The following is a 22,292-nucleotide window of genomic DNA, read 5'->3' as shown; positions in this document are numbered from 1 at the left end:
CTTCCCTGGGATCAGCCACTCACACAGGTGCTTGGCTGCTCTGTGAGGGGTACTGCACATTGAGTGCATAGAGTAATTTTGGCTGAACACACAGGGCGTGTGCTGCCCTGCTGCTGACAGGGAGCGGGGCTGCAGCTTGCTGGCAGAGTCACAGGGAGCACCAAGAGATTTTCTGGTGCCTGTCAGAAACACCCCCCCACTTCTGTTATAAATGAGTAATGGGATGGCTGGCTCTCACAATTAAGGGGTGAACATCATATGTATGTTAAGAGAAGTTTCTGTAGATGCATAGTTGTATTACTGTAATATATCCTCCCCCCTGCATCATTATCACGCAATGGCCTTGATAATTGCGTGGCCCTCCATTTGGGGAGGGTTGGCTTGTTACTGTGGCAACACCTGACCTCCAATCAAGATGTAAGGAAGTGATCTCCACCACTGGATGGCAAGGAAGGAGTCGACTGACAAGACTTTAGGAGGCGCTAGAAGTATAAAAGGCAGAGCATCCATTTTGAAGATGAGAACATGGCTGGTAGTCACAGTGGGGGGCTCCCAACGCTGTAATTTTTTCCTTATTTAGTCCTTTTGTTGAGTTTTTTGTTAAAGTTTAATAAATATTCAGAAATTTTAAAAAGTGAGCACTTGTTTCTCACAACTTCCAAGGATCTAGAAGAGAGAGCAGAGTTGTTTTCTTCAGGATCCTCTGGAAGCAGCTTGTGTTGTTCAGCACGGTGGGAAGGGACGTGGTGTGTCCTGCCTGCACTGCCCTGCACGTGTTTTGGGAGGGCCCTGGAAGGATAACACTGTGCCCTGCCCAAAAGCTCCTTGGTACAGAGAGGAAACGTATAATTCTTTCCATGTGTGATCCCTTATTGTCTGCCCTAAAATCTGGCATTGTCACCTGAGACTTTTCCTAAAAAAAGAGCCTTTTTTTTGTTTCCCTCTTGCCACCCTGGGGACACCATTATCCTATGGAGTTTAACTGGGTGCTGATCCCAGAGCAGCATTTAAACTCTGTGCTTTTTGAAGCATGGTCAATCCAAATTTGTCTCCAGGGGAAAACAACCAGCAGAAGCAGACCAGCAGGTCAGCAGCAGCATTAACATACATCTCCTTCTTTGGGGCACAGGAGTTCAGACCCCGCATTGAAAAGTGGCAGATTCTGTTCTAGGAGGGTGAAGGGAATGACAGGCCAGGCCAGCACTTGTCACCACCGTGTCAGGGATTGAATGACAAAGGAAGGACAGTGATGTGTCTCTCCCAGCAGATAGTCAAAGATAGTGGCCTGGAGTCAGAGCCAGTTGTCACTCAGATATTGTGAGATGTGACAAAGCAGCAGGGCTGCCCTGCCGTTTAGAAGCAGCATGAATTATTAATGGAGCACTTGTACGAGTAAGTTAGGAGAAAAAGAAAAGAAAAAAGTCAGCCTGCTGTGCTGCAAATACAGTGATAACAATTCCTTCCACTTTTCTTTTTTAAATCAGAAGATGGTTGCTTCCACCTCTGTTTAATAAGTGAGCAGGTTTGGAGTGGCACAGCCTGGGTTCTGAACAGATTCTGCACAGTTTTTCCCCAAAATATGTTTTGGATCTTTCTCCCTTTATAAAAGCCTCTCTACAAAACCCTAACCACAGCAAAGTTTTTCTCTCCCCACCCTGCCAGCCCCTTCCAATTATGTAATTTCTCTCTTTTTCCCCCCCCCAAAAAAAGTTTCTCATGTTGTGCAAACTGGCAAGAGAGGGTCTGCTCTGTTGTTAAATTTTAAGTGGAATACTATTTTTTCTCTTCAAAAAGTACAGAAGATTGAGTCATGAATTGGATTTTAAAGTTTAATCACACTCTGTTGTCCAGAGAAGTTTCTCCTCAAATGCTCAAACTGAAAGGCAGCTGTGTAGGCAGGCAATAAGTAAAAAGCTTGAGATGACTGGCATTAGTATTTTTCAGGGAATCAAGGATTTATAAGCTATTACTTTATACTAGTGCTCTTCTAAATCCCAGCTGCAGGATTTCTTTGAATTTGTGATGTGCTTGTGCTAGCCTTTAATTTTCTCAAGTACTCTTAGGTGCCTTCTTTGTATTTCACCCTCACAAAGACACACGACTTGAGTCTGGCAGCCTGAAAACTCTTAATGGGTTAAAATGAGCCCCTTTTCCACCTCCTTTGTGTCTGAGGTGCACTTGTAATGCTGGAGATGATTTATAACTGCTTCCAGTGAAACACGGGGGAAATGGAAGATCTGTTTCATCATTCCCAAAGTTGCCATTTATGGGTCACTGTGGGGACCCTTTTGGGGTATGAATATTTCATGCTTGGATGCCTCAAGGGAGATGTTCTGTATGTCTGTCTGTCTTCCAGTTCATGTTGGTTTTCTGTCAAGCATTTGTTTGTTCCTGGTTCTCACTAACCCTCAGTTTACAAAATAACTCACATATTCCCTCTCCTCCTTGCTCCTGTGCCATCCAGCTGCAGATGGGCATCTGAGCACATCTGTGCTGTAACCAAGTGGGAGAAAGCAGAAAATGGCAGCAGCAGCACCACTGGAGGTTGCAGAGGACTCCTGGGTGGGATGGTTTGTCATAAAGCTCATACTGAGGACTTGTTTTACTGGGCTCCGGATAACCTCCCTCAGGAGCAGTGAGGATAATCTTCACAGGAGCATAAGAAAAGGCTGTGATAAATCAGAGTGAGGTGAAATGTGCTATAAATACCTGTGCTAACCAAAGAGCAGCTGGCAGTGCTGTATCTCACAGGGGAGGCATGCAGAGGGAGATACACAAGGTCCTGCACCAGCACAGGCTCTCTGTGAGGAGGAGATGCTGCCTGCAAGCCCTTCCACCAGGGAGGGCAAGGAAGACAAGGAGGAGCAGTCCCCAGGCATGGGGGCTGTTTTATGGACAGATGAACATAGGATTTATATTATGGCATTGTCTGATGCCTTCTGACAATGTTAAGTACAGATGTGTTTTAAAAGGAAAAGTAAAATCTTCACCTCCTACAAGAAGTTTGCAGAAATGTGTCTTTTGCTACTGTAATGCTGCCTATAACATAAATAGAGCTTCATGCTTCTCCAAAAGCTCTTTTACAGCCATTTAAAGAGACATGATAAACCATTCTTGGTAGTAGATAATAAAGCTTTCTTTGCAATATTCTGTGACAAACAAGCAGAAACAAACATACAGTGCTGCCAGCTACGGGAAAAAACTGACATTTTTTCATTTGTTCAGTTTAGTTTCATTGCACTAAATTTTCAGATATGCATTTTTTTTTCCAAATAATTTTAAATTTAAATGAGTTCTCCTCAGCATGCAGAAGGTAGACAGAAATGCCATCCTTCTTTTCTCAGTCCTACCCTATGCCGGTGTAATTCCTGGTCCCTTGGACATGACAATAAGGACAACAGATCTGGAAAAGCAGAGAAGACCTGGGTTGCATCTTTGGATTGTAAGGGATGCTTCATGCATGAAATACTATGAGGGATTGTAAGGGAGGCTTCATGCATGAAATACTATGAGAAACAGAAAGCAATTTTCCTTTCAAAATGTTGGCACTGTAATATCCAGCTGAGACGTGGCTGCACAGGAATGCATGAAAATGAAAACTTAGGAAGAAGGGAATTGAACTAAATAACCAGGCTCCTTCCAGCGTGGCTTTGGAAACATGGGTGGTTTTCTAAAAGCTGTCTCACCCACTTCTACCCCCTGGCCCAATGGCCAGAACGTTGGTGTGACTAGGCAGAGAAATCATCTCTGTAGCTAAATGTAGCAAAAGTGCTTTGTAGTGGTGTGATAGGTGAAAATTGTTCTCTCTAGGAAGATGAAGAAGTGGTTTGTTTACCTTGTTTTGTACAAGTGCCTTCCAATAATAATAATTTCCTTGCAACTTACCCTGTTGGGAGGATACTGTGTGCAGGACAGTCCTTAATTGCTTTACCTCTGCCATCAGTAATACATAAAAAAAGTGTGTGGGGGAAATTCTGTGATGACCATTCTTTTGCTCACACCAGTTTGCATGTGCAGCTGGCAAAGAGATGTCTCTATAACATGACACCATTCTTCACCACTTTGACATGATCCATTGGTGGTAGGACAGGCACAGGCCAGCCTTGGAACCAGACAGGCTGCTGTCCACTCTTGGGGTAGATAATGGTCATCCACTTGCACTTCAATGAGACAATATAAATTTGATTTTTACACAAACCAGATCAAAACTTTACATTATTGAATTACTTTGCTCATGACTTTGAGTGCTGTAGGTTGAAAGCCCCCTTGTATTAAATCCACAACTCCTTAGCTTTGTTGTTCAGCATATAAATAAATATATAGCTGTCTGAATGCTGGGAGCTGTTGTTTCATTCCCTCCCTCAAGGCACTCAGTCCCTGCATGACAAACGTAGAAGAAAAATCAAACATTATTGCTCCTGCCTGAGATGGCATCATTGGGATTCACAGCAATGAAGAGAACTTTATTTTCTATTACCTAGTCATGGCTGCTGCTATTTCAAATGAACCAGAAATGCTTTTGAATTTCATCCTTCTAAGTTATCACACTTTCCCTGCTGAGCTGAATGTAGTAAAAATGCTGTTTGTCAAGAGACTGGAGAAACTTTGACATGAAGGTTTCAAAGAGAACACTTTAGGAGATGTCGATCACGAGCACACACACCAGAGGCCCTTGGGGCTTTCTCCTCCTCCTGGCTTTATTCCGTAGGTGATTTATCGGCACTTTCTGAACAGGTTTCCAGTTTTCCTTTTAAGAAATGACCAGGATATTCAAGCTTCTTATTTTATGTCTGAGTGAAGACAGTTGTTTTTGTAGGGGGAATGTTTGTCACCTTCTGAAACCAGAGTACATCCCAGCTGTTTGAATTAGACACTTGATTGGGCTTTTTCAATAACCATTCTCTTGGGGAAAATACATTTTTAATATATATAATAGGTGAATATCACTTTCTCCCAAGTGTATCTTCTGTATGGAATCATGTAATTTCTCAGTTTTAAGATTATTTTTCTTGAAACCGAATTACATTCTCACAACTCAAGAAAATGTGTTTATCAGGTCAGATTTTCCACTTGAACTTCACTGAAGCCCTTCCTGCTTTTGCTAGCAATGTATTTCACCTCTTGCCCTTAATTTAAAGATATTTTGCTTACAGAGACATTTATCTAACAGGGACCTGTAAAGGAAGAAAAAATTTGGTTTACAGATGACTTGATTCCCTCAAGGTATGTGAATCAATCATGTAAATGGCAGTGTGTCCTGCACTTTAGCTTCAATCAATAGGGGATTAAAGTTCTTCTTTCAGTGTGGGGAAAATAAATGCCCATAGTGATGCTATTAATAATGCCTGGGATTACTAAAACTGTACTGATGCTTTAAAAATCTTGCTTTTTACCGTTTATGTGTCTTGTTTGGTATTTCCACTGTTCATCTCTGCTAGGAAGGTGAGCAAAGATGAGGAACTTTGATTTCTCCTAACTTACTGCCAGGCATTGCTAAAAAAAGTTTATTTCCTACTAGCTCTTTCCCTATCTGCAGTGATTAACCTTTCTTAGAGTAGCTTGTTTGAGATCCATTAAGATCTGTATGGCCAGGGGACAGAGGTAGCTCTGGTGCCTCCACAAAATTCTGGTGTCTCTGGAAGCAGGCTCTCTCTCTGGGGTTGGAATAGTTGTGCTGGAGATGAAGGATGTTTTTCATGCTGACTGGGGGCAGCCTGGATGCAAACAAAGCAAGTGCTGATGCAATGTTTTCCTTGTTGGTCAGAGCACTTGGTCTTCTTGCAGAGACAGCACCTATGTTGCCTCATCTCTGTTGGGTCAACACTGGACATTGACTGCCTCTTCCACAGCACATCCAGAGTCTGTGAGAGATCCATTCCATTCCCTGCCCAGGGCAAGAGGACTCAAACCTGCATCGCTGTCACCTGGGTGTGGCATTTTCTGTGCAAGTCACTTGGGAGAGCAAACCTGTGAGGCTTTGCTGTGTGGGGTGGGCAGATCCCTGGGCCCTGCTGCTGAGACCTTTCCAGAGTCTGATATCACACAGGATACTACAGACAATTTCACAGGCACTCCTTGGCAACATTTAATGGTCTGTCTGACCTTTTACAGCCTTTTAGTTTTTGTACAGGGTAGAGTGTCTTTTCCACGAATTGGAGCCGGAGCACCTTGTAAGGAAATCATGAGCTCAGGCTGTGTGGCAGCAGCTCTCTGGCCACAGAGAGCAGGCACAGACTTTCCAGGCATTTTCCTGTAAGAAAATCAGAGAAAAGAATGGAAACAATTCTTATCTCCACTTGCTACACCAGTTGTTGTACACATAGAGAATGTGTTATAAAAATTTGTTTACCAAAGTGTGATTTCTTAATTAGACACTAAATAGTGTTTAGATTAATTGACCAATTAGGTCAAAGCTGTATCGGACTAACTGTAAGAGTTACTGAGTTTCTTAATAAGTATAACATAATATAAGATAATAAGCAATTAATCAACCTTCTATAATCATAAAGTCAATACTAATTATTACCCAACTAGAAACTTACAGTGACAAGGCTGTGTAGAACAGTCTATGTGTTACCTACCCCACTGTTGAAATTTTGCTACTTTTCTTTCTAAAGCTGCGTCTGTATCTTCAATGAGGCTGGTACTAAACAAAACAGAGACAGAAGTAGTGTCTGTTTTTCTAAATGTGTAAAATACTCTGCAATAAATACTCTGGTTTTTAAATGTGTAAAATACTCTGCATGAAATACTCTGCACTCTTTGTTGGGTTTAGCATCTGCTGCCCTAGCATTTACTTCTTCTGACAGTCCTCTCAAATCCTAGGCAAAAAGCAAAATTTACTTATATACATGTTTTGCTGGCCCAGATCTATTATCACATATTTTCTTCCACTGTATGTAAGATTTGAGATAAATAATATATTTCTTCAGAAATGAAATTGATAGAATATATTATGCAATATGAAACGTTATTTCCATATCAGTGTAGTTTTGAGCCAATAAATCCATTGCAGTTGTTAGTTTTAGAATGATCTCCTGCCTGCTTTAGATAGTTGTCATTGATTTTGATACGTGCTTGGTGTACATGAAATATTATATTCTAGATTGTGTGGTTTGAACTTTGGATACTTCTGCTTTAATTTACTGCAGCTCTCAAATGCTTTTGGCAAGGAAGGCAGCCTGCCTCACATAGGTCTGAAACCAGATGCAATTAGGAATGTTTCCCATCAGGACAAGTCTGCCCTGGCTCCTTACGTGACTGTTTTTGTATCATCATTCTCTGTGAAAGCTGTTGCAGGGAATTGGTGTCTGTCTTCACTGCAGTCTGTCAGTGACTGGGAATCTTATCAACTTTTTAGCATGTTTTGACTCACCAAAAACAAGCTCAGCTTTAGCTAAGCCATCCTGGCAGATGATGATCTAACCTGCTTGTAGACGTCTCTGAGCAATATGAGCTTTACAATTCTCACAGGCAGAGTTCTTGCCAGAACAGCTCGTGCTGAAATTAAAAATCCAGCATTCCTTTTCCTTCCCCCATTAGACCTATTTCTTTCCTAAATTACCGAAAGCAGCCACCAGCTGAGGTCCTACAAGGGCTGCATGAGGAAAGATGTCCTCTTGTGGCTGTTGTTATCTGCTGTCAGTGTTCTGTGTCCATTTACCCATGGTCTCACTTTTCACAGCATGGTGAAAACCAACCACAGGCTTGGTTTGGTGCAAAAAAATAACGGTTGATGGGTTTGGTGGGTTGACTCTGGCTGGACTCCAGGTACCCACCAAAGGCTCTCTGTCACTGCCATCCTCAGCTGGATGGGGGAGAAAATATAACAACAGGCTTAAGGGTCAAGATAAGGGCAGGGAATGAGCAACACTCTCCAAATACCATTATGCACAAAACACATTTGTCTTGGGGAAATTAATTACAAATCCATTCAGAGTAGTATAGTGAGAAATAAAAGCTAAATTTTAAACCACCTTCCCCTCAACTCCTCCTTTCTCCGCAGGCTCAAATTCACCCCCAAATTCTCTACCTCCTCCCCTGCACTATACAGGGGGACAGGGAATGGGGGCTGTGGTCAGTTCATCGCATGTTGTGCAGATTGTGTCTCTGACCAAGACATGTCCCTTGTGCACCTGAGGTCCTCTCTGCATGTGCAGAAAAGCCTTTTATCCTATAACCTAATATTATACACCAGTCAAAACAATCCCGTGTTATTTTGTATAATTTAGAAAAGTACACGTTCCATTCCTGGCAAAGGGTGCTGCACACCCTGTGTTTAATAAATTTGTTTCCCTTACCCTGGTTTTGCAGGACTGTTCTCCCTGTGACATCCTCCTGATCTCATTGGCATTATCTTGGGCAAACAGTTCTTCTATGATCACATCCTCTGCAAGATCTGCTCTTACTACCTGTCAGCCAACACTTATATGATTACAAATACTAATCAATATCTTCAGCAGGGTCTGCAGCTTCACATCCTCCGTAGACTGCATGCTGCTTTTCACAAAGTCTAGGATCATTTTTGCTTTTTCACACACCAGGACATTGTTGACTCATCTCCAGCTTGTGACTCACCACATCCCCATCCCCTTTTCTGAATAGCTGCTCCCTGGGGCCTTGGTCCATATGGTGTGTTTGTACAGTCAATTCTTCCTGTCCTGCATGTGTTCATATTGAACTACACCCTGCATATTTCAAATGTCAAGATCATCTGCAAATTTGACCTTTTTCTATAATGACTTCAAAAAATCACAGTTGCCTGTCTCAAACACTGCTAAGGCCACACACAGAAGGACTCTGCAGAATGGAGCAGGAGGATGGTCCTGGCTCTGGGCCTGGCTCTGGGTCTGGCACATCCTGGGTGATGCATCCAGGCAAGGGTTCCCACTGTGGAAAACTGTGTGTACACATATTGCTGGTACCACCCCAGGCTATGGCCAGATGGCACCTGCTACCATGGGAACCCTCCCCTCTCCTGCCCCTTCCCCTCAAATCTGCCTCCATGGATTCCTGGAACTTGGACAGTAAATTAAGTCACCAGATGGGAATAAGATAAAGGCGCTACCATTATCCCAGTGCTACCTCAGGCCTAGGGGAGCACAAGGGAAGCAACTCAGAAACTGTGCTGAAATCAGCCCTGAGGAGGTAAAAGGTAATTCCAGCAGGAGGGGATTCCCTCAACCCACTGATTCAAAAAAACTCGGTCTGGAAGAGAGAAGGACTGAGCATAGGGCTAATCAGTGCTAGAAACGAGGCAGTAATTTAACCAATAGAACTGTTAGCAAATAAACATTAGCTCCTTTGCTAAAATGTATAAATTGTGAAAAGTTTTTAACAACCTCAGGATCCCCAATGCCAAGAAGCCCAGGGTGAAGAAGGACCAACAGGATGCTGCTAGATCCACAGGCTGTGATATCTGTCTACCTAATCTGTCTCTTTCTCACTCTCCTTCTCTCCCTCCCTCCACCCATTTTCAGTTTCTTTTGATTTATCTGTACCACCTCTAAAATTTACTGTTAAATAAAATCTGTAGTATTGACTTCGACATGTGGTCTCTCATTTGCACCTTAATTCTGGTAGAGGCATCTCTCAGTAATAGGATCATAACAGTTCTCAAAGAGGCTCAGCAGTGCCTTCACACCATTTGAAAATTCATTAAATCTTGCTGTTAAACACTGAACAGAAGATGGGACCACACCCAATGCATTTTTTTCAAATTGGCAAAGAACTACTGGTAAAAGTCCTGACCTATGAACACCACTAGGGTGAAGTGCAGGTGTCTCACTATATCTGCACCTGCTATGTATGATTTTGTTTGTACTGCACTTGTTCTTATTTATAATATAGTTGTGCCAATTAAACTGTATGAAATCCAGAACTTCTTTGCTGATGTGTGAATTTCTGTCTAGTTTTGGAAGAAAACTAGGTAGGTTCTGTCATGATTTAATTCTTGGCACATAGGCATTTTTTCTTTTCTGACTCCTTATTTTCTAGATTCTTACACATGGCTGTTCTGCTTACTTGATTGAGAAATCTATAGTGCATTTAAGCCAAGCTGAAAGGTCTGTATTTCCTCCAGGTCCTCTCTATTTGCCATTATCAGGACTAAGAATGCTTTTTACCCTCACAGTCTGTTGGTAGTTCATCCACTCTTTACAAATTCTCACAGCCTATAACCAACAGACACCAGGGTTAACCTCACAGGCCGAATTGTACTGAGAATATCAAAGGCTCAAATGAATTTTTTGAACGTAGAATGGTATTTGGGATGCCAGGGCATATCTGAGCATCTCCGTTGTCTGTGGAGCGTCCTGCATCTTTCTGTACCAACAGCTGGAGATGGGGTGAACATCTCAAGTAACACTAGGGTCATTGAATGTCCTGAGTTGGAAGTGACCCACAAGGATCATCAAGTCCAACACTAAGACTAAACAGCGTAGCTTTTTTTTTTTGTCATTGGCATAAAATGTTCCCTGTCTTCAGTAAAAAAACAAGTCCTCTTTGGAGTTTCTCACTGTCCTTGGTCACCAGTGTCCCCTCTCCACTGAGAAGCTGATCAGCAATTTCCGTGGTCTTCCTTGAAATGATAATTAAATGTGGTTTTCTCTTCCTGTTCTTCTGTGTGGAGCAACCTCATTCTACTTTCCTTTTCCATGGACATAGCTTACACTTTTGCTTTAAGTGTACTTTCTCTGAGGAACTGCAAACCATCTTTTGTTGTTGTCTCCTTCAGACTCACCTCCTGTGACATACTAGTGGCTCTGTCCCTGAGATTTGTTCAAGACCAAATGTGAAAGGTTGTCTATGGAGTGAGTTAAAATTCTAGATCTGAAATTGCAGGAGCTACTCTTTGGGAAACAGATATTGGAAGTTAGAGGACTCCCACCACACATACAATCACAGAATCATTTAGCTTGGAAAGGACCCTTAAGCTCATTGAATCCAACTGCAAGCCAAGTCCACCACTAAACCATGTCCCTAAAGTGCCTAAGTACCACATCACATGTCCTTTAAATACCTCCAGGGATGGTGACTCAACCTTGGTCAGCCTCTTCCAATGCTCGACAACACTTTCCATGAAGTGACTTTTCCTAATGTCTGATCTAAACCTCCTTGGGTGCAACTTGAGGACGTTTCCTCTTCTGTCATCACTTGTTACTCAGGAAAAGAGACCAGCACCCACATGACTGCACCCTCCTTTCAGGGAGTTGTAGAAAGCAGTGAAGTCCCCGTGGGCCTCCTTTTCTCCAAGCTAATCACCCCCAGCTCCTTCAGCTGCTCCTTTTCACGCTTGTGCTCCACACACTTCCCCAGCTCCATTGTCCTGCTTTCGACTCACTCCAGCATCTCCATTTTTCTTGCCATGAAAAACCCAAAACTGAACTCAGGATTAGCGGGGAGGCCTTAGCAGTGCCCAGCACAGAGGGACAATCACTGCCCCAGTCCTGCTGGCCACACTGGTGCTGACACAGAATGCTAGGAGGCCAGCACCCCCAGGGCCTTTCCCACTGGGAGCTTTCCAGCCACTCTGCCCCCAGCTGGGAGCACTGTGACACAAGTGTAGGAGCTGGCTAACAATTGTGAGATTTCTCCCAGATGCTTATAGAATGTCTCATGTGCCTCTTTGTCCTGGCTGGGCAATCTATAACAGACTCCCACCAGGATATCTGTCTTTTTGGACTTCCTCTGATTCTTACTCATCAACACTTGATGCTTTCATCACCATCATCAAGTTTAGATAGTCAAAACATTCCCAAGCACACAGAGCTACTCTACTGTCTCGCCTTTCTTGCCTGTCTCTTCTGAAGACCTTATAGCCATCCACTGCAGCTGTGTGACCCATCCAATCATATTGTGATTGCAACTCTATTGTAGTTTTCCAGCTGCACAATGGTTTTCAGCTCCTCCTGCTCTTTGCCCATGCTGCATGCATTGCTGGAGATGCACTTCAGCTGGGCTACTGTTCCTGCCACCTTTGTTGGGGGAGAAGCCATGATTCCTATGGGACTGTTCTCATGTTCTCCCATGGTTTCTAACATATCAACAGCTTTTACTCATTTGCTGCCATGTGGATCTCCAGCCCCTTCTCCATGGAGATGGCTGAGAGTTCCACACATTCTTACAGAGATGTTTAATATGTGCTTCAGTGTGCTCAGCACAGCCTGGAGCAGCCTGAGGGGCTTCACTAGAACACTCCCTAAAATGCTGGTGTGCTGCCCCCTGGCTTACCCCTAGAAATCCTGGTTTATCTATTTCCCCTTTCAAAACTAGTTTAAAGCTCTTTCCGTGAGCCCTGGTAACTCAACAGTCAATGCCATTGCTCCCTGGTCAAGCTGGCTGAGTTACAGCCTCAGCCTGCACACCATTCCATGAAAACTCCCACATAAACTGCTGCACCTGTTCTCTTGTACTGTTTGTGAGTTCCTGAGTTTCTTTGATCCATGGCTTGGCTGCTGATGCCCTGGTCCTGCCCAAGTCCCATCAGTTGCTGTGACATGTGCTGTGGTTTTCTGCCAGGTCTCTGTGTTTCCCTGAGATTCCCCCAGCTGAGGAATTCTCTGGAGTGCTCTACTGCAGGTCATGCTGGCACTGGAGCTGCCAGCCTTGGCAACAGAATTTTCCTTTGCTTCTTTCATTTTTCTCCTTTCATTTGCCTCATTTGCTGTCAAAACACAAAGTTTCTACCAATTCTTTCCATCACTACCTCTTCTAGGGGTTCTCTGATGAAAAATGGCAGCATTAAGATAATTTGCATATTCAATCCAGTACACCCAATAGACAACACAGTGCTGTGGGGCAGTTATAAATCATTTTTTTTTAAGTAAATAATGGAAATGGAGGGTTGAAGATTATTGGCATGCCACTGTTTACTTAAATGACTTCATCATAAAAGAATATCTTAGTAGTTCCAACAATTAAACTGAACCACGTTCTCTGCTCCCATTTGTTAAGTAATGCCAAATGCAAACTGGTTTTTGTTATAGTTCCAAAATTGAAAGCATATCCTCCATAAAAAACATATTACTTTCACCTGTCTTTGCAGTTACTCATAACTGTATTGGCTCTAGGCCTGCAGCTGTGAAAATAGCACAGTATTGAAAATCTTTATTTCTTGCAAGCTTCTCCTTTGATCATCATCATGCTGTCTCCATTAATAACTCTTTAGGTTACTGGAACCTGCTCTGAGAATGGAATCAATGACATTCCTCTTTAATTACATCTGAACTTTTCACTTTTCTTTTGGTGCTGTTTTGGTCTCTCCTGATATAAGGTAATGATGATTCCAGTTCCGCCAAAATCCTTGTCAAGTAAATATTCATGGACCTTTAAAAAGACTCCTTTCTCTTTGTTAATAGCACAACATTTCAGCAGTATGGAAATGGCACACAATTTTAATAGCATGCACTTAAAGCAGAGGATAGCACAAAATCAATGCAACGTTTGACCAGAATGAACACCCGGAACATGAGATACCCTGGCCATTTATAATTTTCATGTTTGGATGATATAAAACCTGGTTTTCTGTTGCTTAAGACAAACTAACACCAAATTTCTGCTATGAAAAAATAAAATTAGTACTGCGGTGTTTATACTATTATTTTAATCTTAAATTTGGTTTATTTTATGCTGTATTTTCTGTTTGCTTTATGATGCATTTTTTTCTATTAACAACACAATATTGCATTAAGAAATTTAGTTTTTGTTATCAAAATACATTAGCCTGCAGTGCTCGGTAAAACTCTAATTCAGTCAGGTAATTAAATAGATGCTAAATTTCCTGAGTCAGAAGTAATTGATCAGGCTGCTCTATTTTATTTTACTAGGAACGTTAGACCAGAAGGGTCATTAGATTCTGCTTCCTGCTATTACAGGTACACAGTTTCTTATCTACACAAACTGCTGATCAAGATCTGTCTCAAAAGTCCTTCTTATTGATGTTTACTGGTTGTGATCCAGAGAGTTGGAAACTCTGCATTCTATCTAAACTCTCTGGTTTCTGTCTGAATGTATTCATGCCCAGTTTATTTGTCCTGCATTAAGCTGGTTCACCCCCTCTGGAATTGAAAAAATGGAGAAAAGGGAATACTTTTTAATAAAAATCTTTCCTCTTTTTGTCATTATGGCTTGAACAAGCTTGGTGTGTCCAGATTCCTTTTGCACAACAGCCCAGCCACTTTACTGTTGATTTCTTCACCATGCCCAGTCTGGGGCTTTGAATCTCAAAGTACTGCAGGTGAGGGCTCTCTAGGAATAAGGGCACCAAGGTGGATGAGATTCAGTGACATTTGTGTTTCATTGTATATTCTGGAAAGAGTTCTCATCTGTCCTAGAAACCCCTTTGCTTTTCTCACAGATGCAGCAGTGGTGACTCTCATTTGCCCACGATGGGCAAATTTGAAGCAGCTTTCCTTCTCATTTGTTCCAAGTTATTATTGCCCTGTATATATTATTCCACCAGCTAACTGATCTGACAGCTAAATGTCACTGATTGTTTCCAAAAAGCATGCTTAACTTTCCACTCTTCCTGACATTATTTTACACATTCTCAAAATATTGTTTATGGCTCTATCGCTAAGGTAGTTGTCTCTTACACCATATGCTGTAAATCCCTTTAGGTGTTCTTCCTGTGTCACACCTTTAAATTATTCTGTTGGACTTTCAACCCTTCTCTGGCATAATTTCAATGTGTCTCAGACTTTTGGATGCCAGTGTAGATCCTATTTCTGCCTGTCAAAGCACTTGCAAGGGCCAGCAGGAAATGTGCTGCTGTAGAGAATCCTATTCTCTAGGAACAACATCCATTCAGCAAAAGAAATGGGAGAAATTTCTACTATTTTACTTAATATCCAAATAACAACAACAGAAAGAGCTACATCACATTATATGAACTCGTTGAGACAGCCTGTGGAAGCAACAAGATTTAACAGAAGGTTTAGAAACCATTGTGTCATTTAAGTAAATTGTGGCTCATCTGCAGTGCTCCAAGCTAATTACTTGTTTTTCTGAAGCCAAATATTTTGATGTTTAAATATATATCCAAGAAGGAAGCATATATATTAATGAAAATGTGTGTCTGAAGTAAAAACAAGCAAATAAATCAGCCACTATTAAGAATTAAATTCTTAAAGACTATAAGAATTTTCTGTGTAGGTAAATAGGTGCTGTACTCACTCCTGTCTCTGTGAAATATTGTACTCATTCAAATCAATTATCCTTTTACAGATGTGATTTCATAAAAGGATAATTATTTCATGTCTGGAATTGCATCAGGTAAAACAATCTATTTTGATTGTTTCTATATCAATGAACTGCAGCACAATTTTTTTTTCTATCCACAAAACAAATTTAATCATCTCTGCCAAATAAGAACTCATTTGTCACTTGAAAGATGAAATAGTTTATTTTCTCTGTCAGCCAAAAAATCCGCCAACAAACCATATATCTGCATGCATATGTTCCTTGTAATGTAATTGTACCTATCTTAGCCTTTTCTAAAAATTCGCCTGCACTGGGGAACAATGTAGGTGATTCTATTTTCTTTCCATTATCTTTCATAGATGTTTGTCCTGGGTACACAAGGACAATGCCTGGCAGAGGTCCTGCTGACTCCTATTTAAAGGCCATTTTAAACAGGTGAAATTAAAAATATTTGCCCACAAGGTTGTTTTTGAAAGTCACATATGACACATGAACAATGAAAGATTGCCTTTCATTTTTCTCAGGAGAAATTTATTAAACTGACCAAAGTAATACAAAAGTGAGGGAACTTAATGGATACACAGCACAGCTAGAGAGAATTTCAGTCAAAACACAGCAGGTATTTTCCCCTACACCTGGATGTGGGAGGTGCACCCTAAAGGCTTTGCTCCAGCTGAGCAGAGGGCTGGATGTGGTTTCACAGACCCATGCAAGGTTCCCTTTGCAAACCTCACACACCAGGGTCAGTGGATTTGCCTTGTCCCTGCAGCCACAAGCCCCAGCCCATGCCTTGCAACCAGCACTGGGCTTGTGGGTGTGCTCATCCAGCCTCAATGTGCTGGCACTGAGGAGGGAGCAAAACACCTCACCAGTCTCCTCTGTGCCCTGACTCCTATTTGTGTGTGCAGAGCAGCCATCCCTACTGGTGACGTCCTCTACCATACCACAAGAACTGGATGATAACAAACCTTTCCCAACCAGTGAAGTGCCAGTTCTGCATCCCTTTGCATACCAAGGCTACCTCTGTAACTTCCAGCATAGTCCTGAAACGTGGTTTTGTGTGGCAGGAAATCCCTAGATTGTTCTCTGTCAAAAATTTCTCCTCTTCAAACTTGTGAGCTCCCCAGAAGTCCCTGGATATACCCCAACAGATTGCACAGTCCAGGGATCATTCCCCAAAATATTTTTTTGTGCAGCCACCGTGTTCTGGGTGCTATCATGATTTACAGGATGCAGGCTCATGTGTACCTCCTGACTTCAAGGTCCAGGAACATTTATTTCCACAAAGGCAGCCAGCGTGTCACACCATGTCCCTTCCTCTGTGCCTGTCACCTCTCTGGTGGCTCCTGCCATTTCAAATCTCAGCCACTGCAGTGATCCTTATTCCCTCTGAGCCCAAGCCATTTTCAAAAGCCTCCTGCAGGACTGGTCTGTGCTGAGGTGTGAGCTAACTCCATCACTCAAAGCAGGCACAAAGCTCTCTGCTCTCAGAGGCTCATTCCACCAGGCTCAGTCTAATTGTCCAACAACAGCTCTCTCCTCTCCCTGCCTGTCACTGATGCAGCTGCCAACCAAGACAGGAACTGCAGCAACAAACAGTCAGCATTTCCCCCAAAATAAGAAAAGCAGGGATCTACTTCCTGGTGCATTTATTCCCTAGGCTTTGGAATACAATATTCTGAAAAATTTTTATTAATAATAATACATAGCTACTGCTTGATGAGACAAGTGGGATAGCTGAAATGTATGCAGGGTATTTTGAATCATGTCTTTTCTGATAAGACTTAGATCTCTGGAGCAGAAGGCAGAGCTCTGCAGCATGTCTCTCATGATTCTTTGTACATTTATAGCTGGGTAATTGAGAAAACAAGGGCAATTCAGACTGATTCACACTGGATTTACCTGTTCTGGCTGAAGATGTTTCCTGCCTAGATGATAAACTCTTCAGCTGCTGCAGCTAAATCAGAGAGGATTGTGAATCTGGCTTGTCAGCCTGCCCAGTTTGCAACCTCATGTTTTAATGTAAACTGAGATTGATAGTGGTTTACATTTACTGGCAATGACAAAATCAGCACCTCACCTAATCAGTGATCTGGCAGGGACGCTTTTGGATGGCAGGCTTTTAAATCACCCTGTTCTGAAGGGCCAAATCTTGTGAAAAGGGGGTTTTAAGGACAGGACTGTTACATCTGACTCTGGCTTCACAAGCTTATGTCCATCAGCCCTTTGGATTTCAGTGGACTAAAGAAAAATAGCTGACCTGTGGTATTGTGAAAAGTATTTTTCCTTGGCTCATTTTCTTTGCATATATCTCTTGATCTCATCAGAGAGCTTGTCAAAAGAATTCACTGGAGAAGACTTACCAAGCAGGTAAAAAAAACCTCATGGATAATTAATACCCAATTAATTTGATGCCAGTTATACCTGACTTTAGAAGAAATTATTATAGAAAATATAGAAATACAGATGAGTTAATATGTTACACGTCTTCATCAAAATAAATTTACAGAATAATCTGAAGTCTTCTTTGATAGGATATGAGATTTTCTAAATTAATCAGTATATTTTTCTCTTGACATTTAAGAAATTATTACTTAATTATTACTTATTACTTCCTAAACTGGATATCAGTACAACTGTGAGATAACTGGAGATAAGGAAATACAAGACTATCATGAGACTTCATCTGAAATAGCATGGTAATTCTGCTTTTCCATACCTGAGAAAAAGAAATACAAAATGAAGAAATTTATTTTACTGGAGGAAACAAAAAGAACCTAATTTATTTCAAACAAAATTTATTTTATAACAAAAAAAAAAAAAAAGAAGAAAAAAAAGATACAAGAATGCATCTATGATAGGTATGTGTCTCCATCCAGGTGGAGAAGACTGGCAGGTCTCCTTCAGTGGTGCATGCCTGGTAGGGAGATCCTATTTGATGCCAAAAAAGTTCAAAAGAAAGTATTGCAAGCCATTCTTGGGGGGGAGGGGGGGGGGGCGGAAATCAGTTGTGCAAAGGCCAAAACACTTTATTGCCCTTTGAAAGCTCCTGAACAAGCACGTGACATATGGACATTTTTCCACTGGAGGAGATGAGGGAGATCAAATGAAAATGAGACCTCAGCTGCTTGGTCTCTCACTGCATGGGAATGCAGAGGGATGTGTCTGCCATCACTTACTTTGGCTGGAATCTTTCTCGTACATCTGGGCTGTGCCATGTCCTGCAGATTGTCCCAGGTACAGGCTGAGTGCCAGCGGCATCCAGGGAACTTTCCCAGCAGCAGTTTCCTGACACCCCCATGGCAGCACAGGCAAGTCAATGGAAGAGCCCAGTGCTCTGCACTCAGCTCCAGTGTGCTGAACTAAAACTCCTGAGCTGTTGAGTCCATGATCAGGCTTGTGAGGGAAGGATGAATTTTCCTATCAGAGTTTGGAGTGAAAGAAGGGATTTAATAAAAATATCTATGCTTGTACGTCATTCAAGCTCTATGAAGAGCACCATGCCTTGTTTATCCGTTGGTTAAACAGCTGTAACAGACTGTACCTGCTTCAAAGAGGATTCACAAGAGACAGCAATCAATAAATGCTTGTGAAGACCTTTGATGCTTGAAAATGGAAAACGCTGTTTTCACTAGGCTTATACAACAATTCAATTACGGTTTTGGGGAAACAGAGGGAGAAGAGCAGACAGATTTGATCAAGACTGCGGTTCTTTGCCACGATTACACTGAGACCTAGCTAAAAATAACTATAGGTTAAGAAAGAACTGATTCAAATTGTTATCTTTCAGACTTATTCTAAGTACATGATCTAGAAATTATAAAAAAAATATTGAAAAAGATAAACAAGATAGTCAAGATCTGTCAAGATCAGCTGTCAGATCAGCTGTTTCTGTTTATAGGCTAATGGAAGCAGCATATCAGGTTAGAAAGGCACAGTCACAAAACTAATGAAAATTTAGGGGGATGATAAATGTGTTTTGATACCAGCCTAAGACTGAGGTGTCCCTGAAGAGCTTACTTCAGAGATAAGTGCAGGACAAAATTCAATTCCATGAAATTGCAGTGAAAGCAAGATTGAAGTCACCTAAATTAAGACTGAATTTAGACTAATGTTCTGCAAAATTTGTGTGCCAACAGTTCAGACCACTGCTTCAAAGCAGCCATTCTATTGATACTCTCCTTACTGTCCAACATCTGTGCATGCCTTTGGTCAGCCCCAGAGTTCCATACAAACACAAACATTGCACATCTCTGCTGTCACCCATTCAGATCAGGTTGGTGCCCATGTCACCCTCGAGATCTCTTGATATTCAGATTTGGGCACCAATGTCTAATTCCACCCAAAAGCCTGGAGAACTTGGCCTATGGTGCTGTATTTGCAGGCGCCCACTGCCATGCACAGATCCACAGGGCTGACAGATCACAGATGTTCAAACCCATGACAGAAGAAGTCAGGACCTAAAAAGCAGGAATTTAACTTTCCAAGATGTGGGGAGTTTCGAGCCTCTGTCACTCCTGTTCCTGTTCTCTGTGCCCCAAGAAATTGTACTCCATCCCTCCAGATGCACAAGTCAGATTTCAAGATTTGTGAGTCCAGGAGAAGAATAGAAAAACAACAACCTGACTCTACTCTGAGAAAAGCAGGTGAGGGTTATGACTAGGCTAATAAACCTAGTTGAAGGAGAGAGAAAAGGCAGTCTTTATTTGGTCCTGAGCACTTCTATAGCAACAGTTTAGTATTTGGAAAGTGCACTGTGCCCTTGCGCATGAAAAGGATCTGCCAGCCTGACTTTTCTTGTCATTAAAGTCTTCTTCCCATGCGCAGACCTGCTTAAAGATGCCTCTCTCCATGTGCTATTCCATAAGTCTCCTAAAAAGGAAAAAAAAATGTATTTTGAATATAATGGAACACCTACTCCCATGATTAAATGCAATGAAGGAACCATTGAATACAATGATTTGCTAGCAGGAGACTCATATATCTTTAAATCAATAGAGTTGCATTTGCTTGCTGTGATGAGCCCACAGCCCACCTATGGCTGGCAGAGGCTGAATCAGCTGGCTGGCTGGAAGAATTATGAAGAATATATTACAAAAACACCAAAAAGAGCAAATCTGTTTTGTCAGGCATTTTGAGAATAAATCCTGTGCTGAGCAGTACACGAAGACCACAACAATCAATCTCCTACCCAACATCTTAGCCTGTTTTCTGTACCTCTTTTGGGTGTGTGCAGTCTCACCAGGATGCTGAATCTGGCCCTGATTCTGCCCTCTTGCCTGCCCCATCCCTTGGCTTTGTCACTGTGGTGACACCATTAACTTGCTGCTTTGTCATAATGTGGCATCTTCCCTTCCCCTTTCCTGCCCTTTCAAAACACTGATGCTCATGTCATCCACCCTCTCTTCCAGCTGCTTTTGCTGTTCACTGGCCTAGAGCACAGACAGCAGAAACTTGTTGAAAATATTTCACAACCTACATTTTTGTCTCCTTGCCTTTCTCATCTTCCTTATCCTCAGCTGGTCCTTGGCATCAGCTCAGTTGCTTGCTTTGTGCCTTCAAGTGACCTCCTCAGTGCCTTCTTTGGTTTTCCCTGGCATTAGGCAGGAAAACCTCCTGACCAGTCTGAAATATGTTATGATTCTCCTTGAAACCCCTCCCTCAAACACCTGTTTGCTCTGTGATTTGGGTTCCTCTCCTGGAACCACTGGATTTATCACTTTCACCCATGATGTGTGCTGGTCTCCTTGTGCTTTCCTTGCCTGTTCTGTTGTATCCCATCTTACATTTACCTTGTGACTTCTGCAAGGGAGAGAGCTTCCCTATGCTGTGTTCACAGAGTGTTTAACTCCAGGAGGAGGATGGGACAGAGCTACTGTCCAAATAAATTAATACTCTACAGGCAGCTGTTTGGTCTTTTTATTAAGTCAGGATCTGTCTTCTTCTATGACTTCTCCATGTTACTTGACAAGGTAGCAATATTCCACCCAGCTGTGCTCAATGACATCAAAGCCACTGGGCTGTTGGGAAACACACTCTGTGTGTAAAGATTGTTTTGAAAAACCCAGAGAGAGAGAGAGAAAGAGAGACAAAGTTATCAACTATTTATCTTGGCTCCAACAGAAATTTCTGCAGCCATTGTTTAAAAAAAAAAAAAACAACTTTCCAGGCTGGGTATTTTAAGTTTCAGCCTTTGGCCCTCTTATCCCAATTATGTCTTCATTAGGCATGTTAAAGAACTGCTGAACCCCAGTATATTCTACAAATACCATCAGGTCACTTTTCCACCATATCCTGAACCTTCGTGAGTGTAAGTACCACACCAAAGAAAGTAATACCTAATAATGGTGATAGGATCCAGTATTCACAAAAGAGACAAAATACACAAAGTGCAAAATATAGAATCAAGAATAAAGGCTTGAGTACAGACCAAGACATTTCATAAACTGAAAAATGAAGGCTTGAGCATAGCTTAAGATACTTCATAGGCTGGGACATAATTGCTCTTGATTCCTTTATATTGGCTTTTTATCTCAAAGAAGGCAGATGACAAATTGTCAAGTGATTTTTCATAAGCCATTAGTACATGGTTTCCCTTCCTGTCTCCTTCTCCTCCTTTGCACATTTGGATCCTTTCCTTTTAATATTTGCAAGTTTATAGTTTGGAAAGGTCAAAAAATGCAAACCACAAAGCTTTTTCTCTCTGCAGCCTGCTGGTCTCCTTCTTACTGTTTATATACTGCAGTTGAACTTGGGGACATCTTTGATGTTAGACGAACCCATTTCAGAAGGTGCTCCTGACCTAAAAGATTTGCACTGAGTAGATGAAGCTTCTAAGAGAAAGAAGATAAAGCACAGGGACTTACCCCAAGTCAGTGGGCAGTCAAAGGGCAAGCCTGGGAAGGAATTTTTATCTCAGTGATGCTTTGGTCACTGTTTTCCCTATGCACTTGTATCCTTTTTTTAGGACAAAGATTGTTGTGACTGAGAAATTGGGTGTTTCTCTAACCTGTCAAAAGCCAGCCAGTTCATAAAGGGACCACTGGGATGAGCCACTGTAGCTTAATCATGTCTCAGTGTACCTGTACCCC

General features: G+C 42.0%; 1 long non-coding RNA gene across 1 annotated transcript; it reads right to left on the bottom strand.

Annotated features, from left to right (window-relative positions):
• Positions 1–19,878: 19,878 nt before the first annotated feature.
• LOC128819871 (uncharacterized) lies at positions 19,879–20,465 on the bottom strand. The gene is made up of 2 exons (XR_008440775.1): positions 20,419–20,465; positions 19,879–20,073 (listed from the first exon to the last, which is right to left on the bottom strand). It is a non-coding gene; the product is annotated as an uncharacterized LOC128819871 (long non-coding RNA).
• Positions 20,466–22,292: the final 1,827 nt, after the last annotated feature.

Source organism: Vidua macroura, chromosome 1 (genome assembly GCF_024509145.1).
Source record: "Vidua macroura isolate BioBank_ID:100142 chromosome 1, ASM2450914v1, whole genome shotgun sequence".
In the NCBI taxonomy this organism is placed as follows: domain Eukaryota; kingdom Metazoa; phylum Chordata; class Aves; order Passeriformes; family Viduidae; genus Vidua; species Vidua macroura.
Note: the sequence above shows the minus strand (reverse complement) of the source record. Positions and strands in the feature narration are given on the sequence as shown.